The 15,973-nt window shown below is 36.4% G+C and overlaps 1 protein-coding gene across 14 annotated transcripts in view; it reads right to left on the bottom strand.

Annotated features, from left to right (window-relative positions):
• The window catches only part of DLGAP2 (DLG associated protein 2), a 451,519-nt gene that overhangs the window by 236,736 nt on the left and 198,810 nt on the right, over positions 1–15,973 (bottom strand). The window lies entirely within an intron of this gene.

The following is a 15,973-nucleotide window of genomic DNA, read 5'->3' on the forward strand; positions in this document are numbered from 1 at the left end:
ATTCAAGTATAGAAATGAAGGAAATAGAACTCCATCATAACAAACATACAATCTCTAAATATGCAGTTACTATTTTATCCACACACCGCTATTTGGAAATTGGTTGTCTTAAAATCTATTTTGCATAATGTACAAATACATGGAGGAAATATTTTGAAGTATCTCTTGAGACCAAGCTGTTTCAGGAGTCAGTATCAAGCTGTAGAACAAAGCTACTGTTTAGAATCCAAATACCAAAATCAATTGAAATCCCAGGGTATGTAATCATGTTGGCAGATAATTCTGATATACTGGTAAAAGTCCTACTAGAAACAAGAAACACTACATTTTATATCACAAATCTCTGAAATCTTCATTTTAACCCTCAGGTGAAAAATGACATCTCCAACAGCAACAAGTGTGCTGAAGTAAATGTATATATGTGCAGGCACACACATGCACACGTACATTGTATACATTTTAATATAAAATCAGTACAAAAAGCAGCTTAACATGCCTGGCAAATGAAAGTCCACTACAAAACCTTCTTGAAATTATCTCCACCTTGAATAAGAGACAGAAGATTTGACTTAGCTGTGATCTTCACTCAAAGGCAAAAAATGTCAGAAAAATACAATATGAAACACATGCACTGAGCAGATTGACCTCTATAGCACTGTGGTGACACTGCCAGATTTTCAGAAGTACTTTATCCATACAGATAAGAAGCTGTCTCACAGTAACCCCCTGTTGTAATGGCACTTGACCCCACATCTTTCATATATTTTAAACATGTTAATCACTGGGGTCTTACTACTGTTAGAAACAGTGGCATGCATGTGGGAAAGGAATGAGAAAAAATAAGTTTTTCCAGGCAGCTCTGCTGCTGATAGGTAGATCACAACTTTTAGAACACCATAAACTTGTGTGATGAAAAGGAATGAAATTTAAAGCAGTTCAGAGCCATGACATATGTAACCAAAGTTTGTACTGACAGACTCATTAGTGTCCCCAGCAGAGCTGGCAAACTAGAAACAACACCCCAATAGCAGGCTTGAGAAAATCTCCAGTCAAGAGCACGAAAAGCCTGGTCACAGGTAAATCAGGCCAGTTTCTTCCACTGCACAATGAAGAATGCACTTGCCACAACATTAAGTGATGCAGAGGAAACAGCTCAGAAGATCTTTTTTTCACGTTTAATTCAAAGACTTTCTGAGATTTCACTGAGATGGGCTGTCTGCCTGTGTGTAGTTTGTTATCCTGATTGATAAGGAAGAGTAAGCCGAGACTTGGCTTCTGAACTTCTGACTTTTTTTGATCCTCTGTGTTCTGCTAACAACTTCTTCACCAGTTCTTTACAACCCAAAGTCTGCCTGACATATTTTGCGCCTTCAAACACCATCTTCCAAACGTGCCCACTCAACAGTACAAATTACTAGCTTCCCTCTTTTTCCTCATAAACAAAAATTAGTGCCAATATTACAAGTCTGCAACATACTAGATAGTCTATCTGCAAAATAGGGCTTGAAGCTATGACAAGTGCCAGAAAGTTGTCAAAAGCTAGAGAGGTGTCAGCACCATCCTTGCCAGACTACTGCTTTTTTGGACTTTTTTCAGATGTTTATTTAGGGTCCCATATCTGTGGGCAACCCAGGTGTCCCCCCTATCTCAGCATGCCAGAGGAGACTTCATGTGGGGATTTTGTTTTTATGCCTTCCAGCATCTGGGAATCATTTCAAACTGACAGCAGCACATCTGTCTTTATCCTGGTAAGAAGCAGAATTTGTGGATGTGGATAATTCACCAGTAAGTCTCTGTTTATTAATTTCTCTGCTGTAGTTTGCCACAGGGGTGGGGAGACTAGATACCCTTGTCATTGTGCTTGACACATACAGGTTGAGTGACAAATAAAAACACAACCACGTCTAGTAGGCATGTAAACAACGTGACAAGGAGGTTGTACAGAGCCCTGCTTTCCACCAAGCCTGTGTGAGAGAGACAGAAATAATTACTTCTCTGTATAGTCTGTTTAGATCTGTACATTCTATGCTATTGTTGAGAGACTGCATGCCCTCAGTTTCTAAAATGACAACCCATAAAACACACACACGTAGCACTCAATTATTTGTAGATTTACATTATATGTAAATAAAGAAGTCTGAAAATTCTGTTAAGAAGCTATGATTTACCACTTATTTTAACTTCTTTTCTCTGTAGTGAAGTTGCTGTATGTTGGTAGAAAAGATCTTTCTAGAAGATGGCTCAATACTCACTACAATAAACACCTGTATTAACTGAAATTTTTTCTAATTTTAATTTCAGTTCTGGGAGAAGATGACAACAATGAAGGACATGACAACAGTATGCCGTTCCATCAGGTGAAATTATGTTGTTTAGGCTTAGATCCATCTCACCCAAAGCTGAGTATCAGCATTAATTGAGTGTATCAGCAAAATCTAAACTAGCCTCAAAAAATTTACCAATGAGAGTAAAGAAACAGCCACCTAATCTGCCTTAGAAATTTATATAGCATGAAATCAAAATCAAGAAGTCACCTTTTTTTAAATTACCCATTTTTTTAATGTTTTAAAAAGTCTTAGACTTCATAATAACATTTGCTCCAAAAGAGGAGTGTTTTGTTTTAGGTGACCTCTGAGATGAACTAGTTCAGCCTCCCACTGAGAGCAGAGAAGGGCTTTTGCCAATACAACTTCAACTCTGCTGGGGCTTAATAGTCAAGTCCTGAAAGTCACTGAGGATGGAGATTCCACAACCTCAGTGAGCAGCCTGCACCAGTGCTGCATCAGCCTCATTAAGCTGTATTTGAATCTCCTGGTCTGCAGTTTGTGACCATTCTTCCTTATTATATCACCCAGCATTGCCAAAGTGACTTTTGCTCCATCCTGGGTGTAACTCTCCTTCACCCCAATAGACTAAATAAGCCCATCTCTTTCAACTGCTCTGGCAGAGGGTCCTTTGTTGTTGAAAAGGGTCCTCCCTTTTCTCTCTATGCTTATGGAAGCAGGGAACACAGTACTCCATGTGCCACCAGCCTCACCAGCACCAGAGGGAAGTAATAACCTCGAAAACTTGCTACTCATACTCGTGCTGACATAGCCCAGCACACACTTCACCTGATAACAATGAGAATCTATCCACCCATGTGCAGCTTGGTATTCATGTTCATTCAGAAAAAATAAACTAGTATATCAAGTGTTAATGAGTCCCCTGATCCAAGTCTCTCACCTATTATAGCAGTGCTAATGTATGTGAAATTATGGCCTCGTGCAAGTAACTTTTCTATACCCATGCTGGATAAAATGTTGAAGTGGATGAAATAAAAGCAGGAACATGACCATATTTCAGACAAAGAGATTTCTTAAGCCTCTCCCTTACACAATTCCTAGTAATGGATTATGTCTGTAAATATCTGATCTGTCCAAAGTATCATAGTGATACTTTCACAGAAGGGATTCTTTGTTGTATGTTGCTAATCAATTGCACTTAACAAAGATGCTCCTTCAAGAAAACACTCATCCATCTGAGCAACTTTTTGTCATAGCTCTCAATAGTAAAATGACTAATATAGGTGAGTGTTCAGAGATTTAGGACCCAATAAATCAATAGAACAAGGAAAACCTGTATTCATATTATTAATCTCACTCTGTCATTTTGAAATTGTCTAGCTAACAGAAATAATGTTCCCAGATACAAGAACTTGCTGACAAAATAGGTCATAAGAAAGATCCTATGAAAAAATAAATTTATCGTGAAAACACAATATCTTTTTTCTCTCCAAATATTATGAAACTTATTTCATTTTTATAGTTTTTCTTGTCTAATCTAAATGATAAGAATAATTAAAAATAATAAACCCAGACATATAAATGCCAACATTATTTATAAAAAAAAAAAAGTAGAATTCAACATTTAATTTTAAATTAGAGTGAAAATAAATTATTCTGCTAAACACGTTAACATTCTGTTCTTTGTATATACTTTTCTTGTATGCTGGTGCAATTACCATCAAATCTACTATAAAGAAGTACAGTAAGGAAAACAATAAAAGGGCCACGTGAAATATACAAAATTGCCATTAAAAAAAAATTGCAATTCAAATCATCCATGCAGGCTATACAATGAAATAAGATTGATACACCACATATCAGTAATAGTTTTAATTAAAGAAAATACTGGATGGTATTTCACACTATACTTTACTGTACACTAAGCACTCAACAGGGGTTTATCCAGATTATGGAGTTCAATCTGGATGATTTTGACCAGGTTTTATGGAAGTGACAATACTTTGAGAAATAATATGCAAAGGTGATAAACAGTGCTGGGGATAAGTTGTCACCTCAGCACTGCATTCAGAAAACGCGTGTGGTCAGCACTTCTGAATACACCACATATCCAGCTTTGTATCTTCATTTATGTAACAGGCCTTTCTGTTTCTCTCTTCATCTGATGCTTCCAAATACCCTACATAGCTCTTCCCATATTATTTTTGCCCATATTATTTTAAATTTCAATTAGAGATATGTATGTTATCTATTGCTTATATTTCTCTATTTGCTTTTCCTTTTTTCCCCTATTGTATCTATTTACTGATTGGCCAAAAAAAGCAGATAGCTCTGTACAATTACTGAATATCACTGCCTATGTGAATCCAGAGTTCCATCCATAAGAGAAAAACTAGAAATTATTTTTGTTTCACAGAGAAATATAGAATTTTGGTTTGCCTCACATGAAACAATAGTCAGTTTCCCTTTCCCCTGTTCACTTAGGCAAAATAATAATAATAATAATAATAATAATAATAATAATAATAATAATAATAATAATAATAATAATAATAATAATAATATCAATTTCCAAGAGGAAATTTAGCAGATAATTCTTTGGATTTTTGTTCTAAAGGCAAGAAACACAAATGTTTCAACATTTTCATCAGCACCCTATGTCATGAGACTCTTTACATCATTTTACTGATGTTATTAAACAGAGCTCTATGGCACTCAAGGAGACATAAAGTAGCCATGCACTACATTGAGATTTAGTGCAGCTGAAAACCAAAGCATGATTTAAGGCTGAACTGTGAAACCAATTAATTTTAAGGAGTTTAATCCAATATTTGTATCTAAACATGGCTATAATAGCACTGATAAAAGCTCAAAGTATGAACTATGTTTTCCATTCTCTTTTCTCAGGTGTATTTTTTCTCCTACACCTTTTGTTTTATCTATTTTAGCTTTTTCCTCCTGTTGGTATCTCACCATTGCACAGAATTATCTGCTGAAACATCAGTGTGACAGACCTGTAGGATAAACTGCAAGATTTTATCATGTCCACCGAGATTATCCATTCACAATATCCACTTTGTTCCACACTGATGCTAGAGCAAATCCTTTGGAGATGTCCTGCTCCATGTTCAGTCACCCATTTAGGTAAGGTACTGAGAGACATGTATAAAAAACAATTAGCCTTTTCTGCTACAAAGCCCATTTTACCTATTGACTTTTTTCCTAAAATGTGCCCTAAAGCCTCCAATGACAGGGAATAAAATCCTCCATATGCAGGTGGAGAATAAAATGTTTAATGCACTCAGAGGAAAAAATAATAATATCTAATTGATACTCATTTCCTTATTTTTTTTTCTCTATTCTAATTCCTCAATTTTTCTCTCAGTCATGGTGTGTAATACTTGTCTTTGCTGTTCTCCAGCTTAGCCATATCCTAAAGTTATAAGTGTCCCACACTGAATACACTTCATAACCAAAACCCTTTGACTGCCTGATACAGCAAAATATTTACCTGTTGACAATCTCTTATATTTCTATTGGCCCAATTTAAGGCAGCACTATTTTCTTGACTCAAAAGATATGTCACTCATCCTTTTGAACATGAATTTGACTAGAGGTACCTGGATCAGTTGCCATCATAAAAATGAAAATAAGTCAAAGATGCTTTATTGATGCACTTTTGCAGTACAATCCCTATTAAAGTAATCCATGTAAACTAAATCCACAAAGCATTCAAGGTGTATTTTACAACTTTTTGTTTGAACCTATGAAGTGGTAAAAATAATTAAAATGACACTACACCAAAACACTGTATTTCTTTTAGAATTATGAGTGATGACAAATGGCACAATAGGAAGAGAAAGCAAGTATTTTTCCACTTAGATATTGTTTGGGCCCAGTTCCATGAACAGTCATAGAGGAAATAAAAATTAATTCAATCAAAAGGAAACTACATTTGTATATCTATAGGTAAACATCTGACCATCTTGAAACTTCTTTTGTTTTTCTGTGGTTCATTTTTTTACTCAGAAAAATAAGTCACTTCGTCATGCAGAACATGCTGAAAAATATAAACACAACAATTGTTTAGAGTTGTTGTGGATATAGCAAATAAATGCATTTAATTTATTTGAAACTATTTTTACAAACACAAGAGCCTATTTTCCTGCCTGCCTCTCACTGCTGATCATTGTATGACCATTCAAGATGAGATTGTCCTGCATTTGCAATTTCAGCTTTCTTGAATACTTCCTTTCAGCTGTGGTATTTATAGCTAAAGCCCTTTTACTGCCTAGGGCTGGGCCTTGAGGTTAGGAAAACCAAATAGCTACTAAGTTTTGGAGAATAGGGAAAATGCAATAGGAAATTACCCAGCTGCCTGTGAGAGACTAGCAGCTGGACTATACTGGGAAAGACAGAGCAAGGGAAATGAGTAGTCCTGAGAACTGAAGCTACTGAAAGAACTTTAAATATAAACAGAATAGCCATTATTAAAATAGAGTGAGCCTAAAGCTGAAGTAAATCAACCAGCCTGGCAGCAAACTTCGTATATTTTTGAGCAAATGAACTGACATCCAACCAAATGCATAAAGCGACCATTAAGAGACCATTATTTTCCCCAGATAAAAATATAAGGTTCATGCTCAAAGCAATGCCAGAACCTATTCACAGTATTTGCACATCAGATCCTTCTCCATATGGAGTTTACACATTAACCAAACCAAAAGAGATTTCAAAAAATAAAAATAAAAATATGGGATTAGAAAATCAGATATTTTCACAGGAAACCAAAAATAACTGAAGCAATAAAAAGCAAAATATTAGCTACTCAAGAAATAAAAAATGTTTCTCTTGGTCATCTGGACACAAACACTTTCTTATCAAAGGAGCAGCCATAAACACAGTAATAAAAAGGGTGTGCTTTAGCACGCTTCTGATACACATTTCAAATGCACAGTATCCAAGTGGAGAGTCTAAATATACCAAACGAGTCCAAAAACGACCAGGTGATAGGTTTATATAGAGCAAATCCATTTGTATTTCTTTCCATTTTTCTCATTTTCTACTGATGTTGAAGGTTAAAGTGAGTCATACTCCTCGCAAACAAGGTTAAGAAACTTGCCACCCCCTAATGACATTGTAGCATGCTTTTGAAAAATACCAAGGAGGGTAAGGGTGATGATCAAAAATTGTAGAGTGACGACCCATGAGGGTGATGTGAAATACAAAACTGAAGACAGCCTGCACCTTTCTTGCTCCAAAAAGCCCACTGGAGCCAATGCAAGTGTCAATGGAGTTCAACTCGGGGTCAATTGTACACTACTGCAAAACTACCCAGGCTATATATCATCATTCCTCTATTTTCCATCCTTTTTTTTTCTCAATATTCTTTCCTTTTGCTCATTTTAAGAGATTTCACCAATACTCTCAGAGCCTCATAAAAACAAATAAAAATGGTACAAATCCAAGCTGAGTATGATACAACAAAGAACCAAAAAGATAGATAGCAAAAAATATAGTATAGGACTGCACAGGTATAGAGTGTATCATATACTCTGATACTCTGGTACACTGAAGGTTAAATTGATTTATTTCACTCTTTCTTTTCTCTCACATAGGAATCAGATTTTGAAAGCATCTAAATGGAGTGGGGATTTGACTTTACAAACAAATTTAAGGAGGTGGTTTGAAATACAAAGGGTCTACAAAAACATGTAATAATTTTAAGAGGATGTATCCACATCTGGGCATGACTTGACTAGGTGTCTTACATAGAAAGTCAGTAATGTTTACCAACTCAGAACAGTATGGATTGGAAGAGACATTCCAATCTGGCTAAAAAACTGGCTAGTTTTTTATCCCTCAAAGCAGAAGAATACTACCTAAGTAACCTTACATTTCTCAAGGCAAGAGAAATGTAATTCCTTTGCCTGCTCAAGTTTTGAAAATCCACCAGGAAGGAGAATTAACAGTCATTCTGGGCACCTGTTCCAGGGTTTGACTACCTCACAATGAAGAGTTTATACCTCAAATCTAATTGAAATTTCCCTTGCTGCAGCATCTATCTGTTCCCTTCTGTCCTTACACTGTGCATGTCCATTAACAGTCTGGCTCCATCTGGCTGTAATGACCCATTAAGCAGCTGAGGACAGCAATTAGCTCTGTTCTCCTCTTGGCTTCCTCAGCCTAAGGCTGAACAAATTCAGGTCTCTACAGTGTCTCCTTGTGCATCATATACTTCAGTACCCTGCCCATCTTGGTGGCCATCCTCTGGACATGGTCCAGTTTGTCTGCGTTTCTTATACTGGGGTGGGTAAGAATTGGGCCCTGCTCCAACTGCAGCATCTGAAGTGCCAAAAAGAGGGGAACAATCACTCAATTTAACCTGCTAGGTGTACTGATTCTGTCCAGTGTGCAGTCAGCCTTCATTGCTGCAGATACTCTTCTGAGCTCCTTTTAAAAGTCATACATTTCTAGGTCCAAATTCAAACTCAAAAGGACTGTGATATACCACTTTAAAGCTTTGACCTGATCCCGTCCCAAATATGCAGTGATCTCATATGCTAAATGACTACTTGAGGACGTTTACAGCAGTAAATTTTGATGTGCCAGGCAGTGTCTTCCAACAGTGAGAGGCCATAGCTCAAGGTCTGATCAGTTGTATAAGACTTTTTCACCATCCTGAGAAAGAAACCACTATGGGTTCCTTCTTAAATACAGGCTGAGGAGAGCTTAGTTTACAACACTAAGGTGAAACTGTTAGGATGTCTGCATTGACCAGTCTTTGAGATCTGATGATATTTCTAAATATATCTGCATATCTCAGGAGGAGAGCTTCCATACAGCCTGTACTCTGTCAGAAACATTATCTTCTGGAGAGCAAATACAGAAGCACAAATTTAGCATGAAGCACTAAAACTGATTTTAAGAAATTAAACCAAAATCTGTTCATGCTATATAACATTTGCTGCCAAAGAAATAAGCGTTAATAAAGCTAATCTGTAAAATTTGAAAGTGGACTTAAAGAAAATATCCTTACTTTTCCATCCTAAACATTTTCAGGAAAAAAAAAAAAAAAGATCTACTGTGATGATGATTTAAAACACATCCATCTCACTGGATACAAAAAATGTGACCTTTATCTTAACCATTACAAAGGCACAAAGAGCTTACTGAAGGACTCAGACCTATGCTCAAAAAACTGAGTGCTTAATTTTAGTTTTTATAATAGAAATTAAAGATTTATTTAGGGTTATAGAAACTTTCCAGTGGGCTAAACAGGAAAAAAGAAATTGCTATTTTCTGTAAAAAGCATCAACTTCAAACTCACAACTTTTCTCTGGCGAAGTATTCACCCACACTTGTACAAAGACCCTAAGCTGGAACAAAGCATAAAACTGAGGACATCTGGAGACTTTTTATGCATGATTTTCTATCTTAAACACTCCCCATGAACATTCATAAACAAAACCAACACAAAATTCCAGTTACAACTAAATGAACATTAAAAATAACTAGATAAATTCTTTGATAAAAACATATAGAATTGCAATAAAGAAATAGGATTTGAAAGTGCAAAAGATGTTTTAAGCTACATTGAGATATGGAATTCAATGACTGAAATACTGAGTGATAAAGACTGATCTTTTTGTAGGAACACTAATTAATTCAACTTTAAATAAGCAAAGTTTTAACAGCAGATTTAAAAATCACTATATCTTTTCAATTGTGTCAGCCCCTTGCTTTCTTTGGTGCATCATGTACACAGCAAGTGGTACCTCTTTCAGCCAGCATTGCCTTTTAGATTACTGCAGCAAGCTAGAATTCACTGCCAGTGATTTGACCTTCACTTCCTTTATGCCTTTGCAATGGTCTGGTGATTGCTTTAATAGCTAGCTACGTGGAAGTCCAAATCTGCAGTATTAGGAGTCTAAGTACAGAGCACAATCATTGAAAGGTCAAAATACAGGTTGTTAACATGCACTCTGGCATAGCTGTAACTGCTAAGTATCACAGATCTCTATATGTTGTGTAGAAACTTCAGGGAACATGAAGTGTAAACACACAAAACTCATATGGGAGACATTTGTCTGATTTTAAAACAGCAACAAAATGAAAATCTCAGCAGAAGCCTTGCAAGTATTTTAGACATTGTTATTGATATATTGAAACCCTCATAAAGCTCTCAAGATTAAATTAATGTATAATACACTCAGCTAATTAAGTACCAATCACTGGCATTATCATCATTGGAACAAACTTCCACTGACCAATCTAGCCTAAGGAAAGGATACTACTAATAGTCCCATCTGAATGTTAATGCCTTTTGGAAAATAAACATTTTGTTGTGTCAAACATAAAATGAAGCTGCATAACTGCTCTTCACTTTTGAGAGACAAAATCAGAAGTCCAGAAAATACACTAGTGCATATTAAATGCTCAAAATTTCTCAGATAAATCAACTGAGTTTAAAGCCATACCAGTTTCTCCCTATTCTTTAGAACTACCATCTTTCCTTTCTAGGTGTAGTAAAATATCTACTGAAACTGCCTCTTTCAATTTTAAGATAATGACAGCCTCTATTCTCAACTTTCTAACAAGATACTGGAAGCAAGTTTACATACAAAAATTAAAAAAACAGTTTGATGGAGTAGTTTCTCTTTATGATCCAGTGTTTAAAATCATGCTGAGAAACTGCCACCCTTGGTCTGTTTATCTGACAGAATATTTGAAGGAAAAAAAATTTGTTTCAATCATGAGAAATATGTTGTTAATGTAGCCTTTTCTTTTAGATAACCATTCTGAACACTGCTGACTGACCCCTAGTCACGAGTGAGGTTATCTGTAGGACTGGCCATGAATTTAGGAATTATAAACACACACATGGGATTACTACAATTTTACTGGCCTCCATCAAACTATTTGCAAGGTTTAACTAAGGGGAAAATCCCTGAAAATTTAAAAGTAAGGAGATTATTTTTAACAAGAAGGTAATATTGAATTACTGGCAGGAGACAAGTAATGAAAAAGTTATGATTGATTTTTCATAGTCAAACTATAAATAATACACAAATTACTCATAAATAAATGTCACAAATGAGTAGTTTATAATGCTAAAGAATTTAGCATTATAAATTCTCTTAATCACAGAAACACCCCTGAATTACTAATCAACAGAAAACAGATATACACACATGTGAAATCAGTTGTCACTCAGATTTAATACTTCACCCTTAAAAAAAAAAAGAACAGCATGATTTATCATAGCAATTTTTCAGGACTCTTTATCTAAGTTTTCTTACTTAAAACATTTTAGTTATTGGATGATAAAATTAGACAATTGTTGTTTGACTTCAAAAATTATTGTACCTCAAGTGTGACTGAAAAGCAGTAAACATAACATTGGCTAAGATGCAGTTTAAACACAAACAATTTTCCAATATATATAATTTTCCATTAATATTTTAGGTTCTTGAAACAGTTATACAAACTCAATGAACTAATTGTATGATGTACTTGTAATGACATAATTCTGTCTATTTGACTTATAAATGCCTTGTTTTACATGAAGTTTTACAGAATAAATTATCTAGTCTAGCTTTATTATTTCCATAATAATCCAGCAAAATTAATCTAATATCTTAACTACACAAAGGAATTGAAATTATTTTTCTTTTTTTTATGTTCTGAAGGCATATATTATTTTCTCTAGAGTTATAAATTCAGTTCCATCTCTTCCATGGGATTAAAATAATTGATCAAATGCTTTTTCACAACAATAAAATTCTGGGTGGGAAATGACATGCTTTCACATAATTACATGTGATGCAAAACCTTATAAAAAGCAAAACACCTAAATGTTTACACTGATTGCAGCAGAACAAAGTAGCTTTTTATGCATTTTTCTAAAATGTGCCTGCTTCCCTCCTCCTCTTTACCCATTTTTCTGTCATTATGAGGACTTTCTCCCTCTTTTTCTCTCTCTGTTTTTCTCTCCTATGATTTTTTGATTATGTATTTTGATAATAAAATAATGAGTTGCAGCATGAATAAATTAATAAAATCGTAGAAGACTAATATTTATGGGAAAAAGTAAATTATATTTAAGATGGGAGAAGAAATAAGCTCCTTGAAACAAAGCCTCAGGTAAATGTCCAGCTAGCACTGCCTCAAGTTGCAGGTGCTGAATTCAGTGCTTACAAATACCATTCAACTGATATTTCTTTTAAGTAAGCAAAAAAGTTGAGATCATTAGCAGCTTACTATTGAAAAAATAATTAGAAATACAAAACAACTGGTAGCCCTGAGGAATTTTGGGTGGTTTTGAAACTGTCCTGCAGCTTGCTTGTCCAACTAACTAAAAGTCCAAACTCTGCTTTAAAAAAGATCCTTGAAAAGAATACTTGTATAGCTAATGCACAAGATCAAATATTGCAATAAATCTGGACCCTAAGGTTTCACGTCCTTGCCACAATATTTCAGTGACACTGCTGAAACTAACAACTTACAGGGGTTCTAGTTATATGAATTTTTTTTTTCCGCAGTGGAAATAAACAGTTCTGTATCGTTGGCATGGTGTAGCTCCTTATTATAATAGTTTAATAGCTCCAAAATCAATTCAGCTGATTTGGAAATAAGACTCTATCATAACCAAAAAAAAAAAAAAAAAAAAAAAAAAAAAAAAAAAAAAAAAAAAATTCCTACACAGTCTCTAGGAAAAGATATATTAATATACAGACAGGAAAAAATACAGGAATTATCTTTGTGAGAAAGAATTGGTAACAAGAATCTAGAACTGAAGAGAGGAACTCACAAAATAAATATATTGTGTTTGCATAGCCAGGTTTTGGTAGCAGAGGGGCTACAGGGGTGGCTTCTGTGAGCAGCTGCCAGAAGCTTCCTCCATGTCCAGCAGAGACAATGCCAGACAGCTCCAGGATGGATGTGCTGGGCCAGTCAGAAATGGTGGTAACACCTATGGGATAACACAGCTGAGAAGGGAAATGTTATTGCACAGGTGTAATTGCAGCCAGAGAAGAGCTGGGTGAGAACATGAGAGGAACAGCTCTGCACACACCAAGATTGGTTCTGAAGGAGGGACAGAAGGTGCTCCAGGCACCAGAGCTGAGATTCCCCTGCAGGCAGTGGTGCAGCCCAGGTGAGGCAGCTGTGCCCCTGCAGCCCATGGAGAACTACAGGGATGCAGAGATCCACCCACAGCCCATGGAGAACTACAGGGATGCAGAGATCCACCCACAGCCCATGGAGGGGACCCACAGTGGAGCAGGAGGATGCCTGAGAAGAGCCTGTGACCCTGTGGGAGGCCCATGGAGGGGGGCCCACACTGCAGCAGCCTGTCCTTGGAGGACACTTCACCCTGTGTAAAAGTGACCCACACTGCAGCAGTTTGAGGGGGACTGCTGCCCATGGGAGGCACTCGTTGGAGAATTCATGGAGAATTATCTTTTGTGGGAGGGATCTCACGCTGGAGTAGGGGAAGGACTCCATTCCCTGAGCAGTGACAGAAACAACCTGTGATGAACTGACCATAACTCCATTCTCTTTCTCCCTGCACTGTGAGGAGATAGAGCTGGGAAGGGGGGATGAAGGTGTTTTTAAGGTTCTATCTTACTTCATTATCATGCCGTGATTTTGTTAGTAATTAATATAATTAATATCTCTAATTCTAGCCTTTTTAGCCCATGACAGTATTTGGTGAATGATGTCACTGTGTCCTTATCTCAATTCAAGAATGCTTTGTTAGATTTTCTTTCCCCCATCCATCTTCAGAGGGAGGTGATAGACAGGCTTGGAGGCCTGACATCCAACCGGGGTCAATCCAGTACAGTAATGCAACAAGTATCAGGAGGTAGCAGCATCACAGAACCCAAGTGCAAGGCTTCAAAAGTACCTACACCAAAATGGCATACAGAAACACTGAGAAGATAAAAAAAAAAAAAAATCAACAGATACAGAGAAAGATGAAAAGATACATATGAGAACTTAAAATGTTCTCAGTTTGGGGGTTTTTTTTAATACTGTAAGCATTGATATTGCCAAACATCTGCAAATGTTCACATATGTGCAAGCACAAATAAATGTTCAGTTCATGTTTACTGAAACACTGAAGCTTGTTGGAAGCACTACTAACTTCATGTGAATTCCCTGGAGAGAGTATTTGCCCAGTATAGCTAAATGAAACATTCACAGTGGGAGCTTGGTCTAAGTGTGGGAAGTGCAGCATCAATTCTGTATGTGAAAATTTAGAGAAGTGGGACTCAGATGTTAATATTTTGAAAGATGAGGAACTTACAACACTAAGAAGTGAAAGATCAGGATCTTGGTATGCATCAGCATGGCTCAGCTAAAATCAAAGGAATCTCAGGTTTTTATTAATTATTTGGCCCAAGATCTTTCAATCTGTGGGTAATAACACAACTGGAGATAGAACCAGTAATTAGGAGAATGCAATCTGATTCAAAAGGTTTTCCATTATTTTTTGACTGGATGAGCAGATGGCAAATGCAGCTTAACACAGAAAAAAAATGTGAGATAATTAGCAGGGAAACCAAACACCAAGTTAGAGAATATATACTAAATGGAAATCTCATCTAGGAAGCTAATCAAGAGAGGAATTTGGGGGATATTATAAAAAATAATTAAAACCATCAAATCATTTCACAGCTGCTAGAAAAGAAGGCAAAGATGATAGCAGGTTACATTAATAAATAAATATACCACAAAGTAAAGCAGTATTATTAGTGCTCCAGGCATTTATTAAAAACCATCCAGAATAGTCCATCCAGCTCTGGCTGGCATGGGAGCATGCAGCAAGGCAATGCATTACTGACAAAAATTGGTGTGCTTGTGGTACTCCCCAAGCACCAGACTGCCCGTGCTGTTGAGAGTGAGCCACTCCCAGTCTTACTCATGATGTGACAAATTTCACCCAAACCTAGGTAGGATATTTTTGTTGCTCTTACAAAACTGTTTCAGGAGCTTTAGTCTTGGAGGACTAAAACCATCCTACTAAATTGGAGCTGACATTGATTCATGGCCAGTTTATCCTTCTTCTGGCAATATAATTTAGACTATAATACTTATTTTTTCCCTGCTGTTTACCTTCTTGAAATATTTATAGAGAGCAATCATATCCCTTCTTGGCTTTCCCTGTGTGTGTAAAAGTTGTCAACCCATAATATTTTCTCTTCTAAAGTAAGCACTCTTCTTTCTTGATCACCACAGAAGTCCTATCCGCTCAATAGCTCACTTCTATTTCAGACCTAATTTCTGCTCTGTGAATTGGTCTCTATGCTTGCAAAAATCACTTCTGACATTGATATCTAAGTTAGCAAATGTCATGGTTTGACACTGGCCCACAGCTAGGCACTCATTCACTCGCTCACCCTCCCCTGCCATAGCTGGGTAGAGGAGAGAAAAATTAAGGAAAGGGTTCACGAATTGACATAAGAACCAGGAGAAAACGCTCCAAGGGCAAAACAAACTCAGCTTAGAGGTACAAAGTGGATTTATTACTAACAGAGTCAGAGGAGGATAATGAGAAGTAAAATAAACCGTTTAAAATCACTTTCTTTTCCCCCAACCCCTTCCTCCTCCCTGCACAGGGAGACAGGGTGTGGGGATTTAGTCAGTTCATGACCTGAGGTTTTCTTACACTGCTTAGGGAG

Source organism: Parus major, chromosome 3 (assembly GCF_001522545.3).
Source record: "Parus major isolate Abel chromosome 3, Parus_major1.1, whole genome shotgun sequence".
Lineage (NCBI taxonomy): Eukaryota > Metazoa > Chordata > Aves > Passeriformes > Paridae > Parus > Parus major.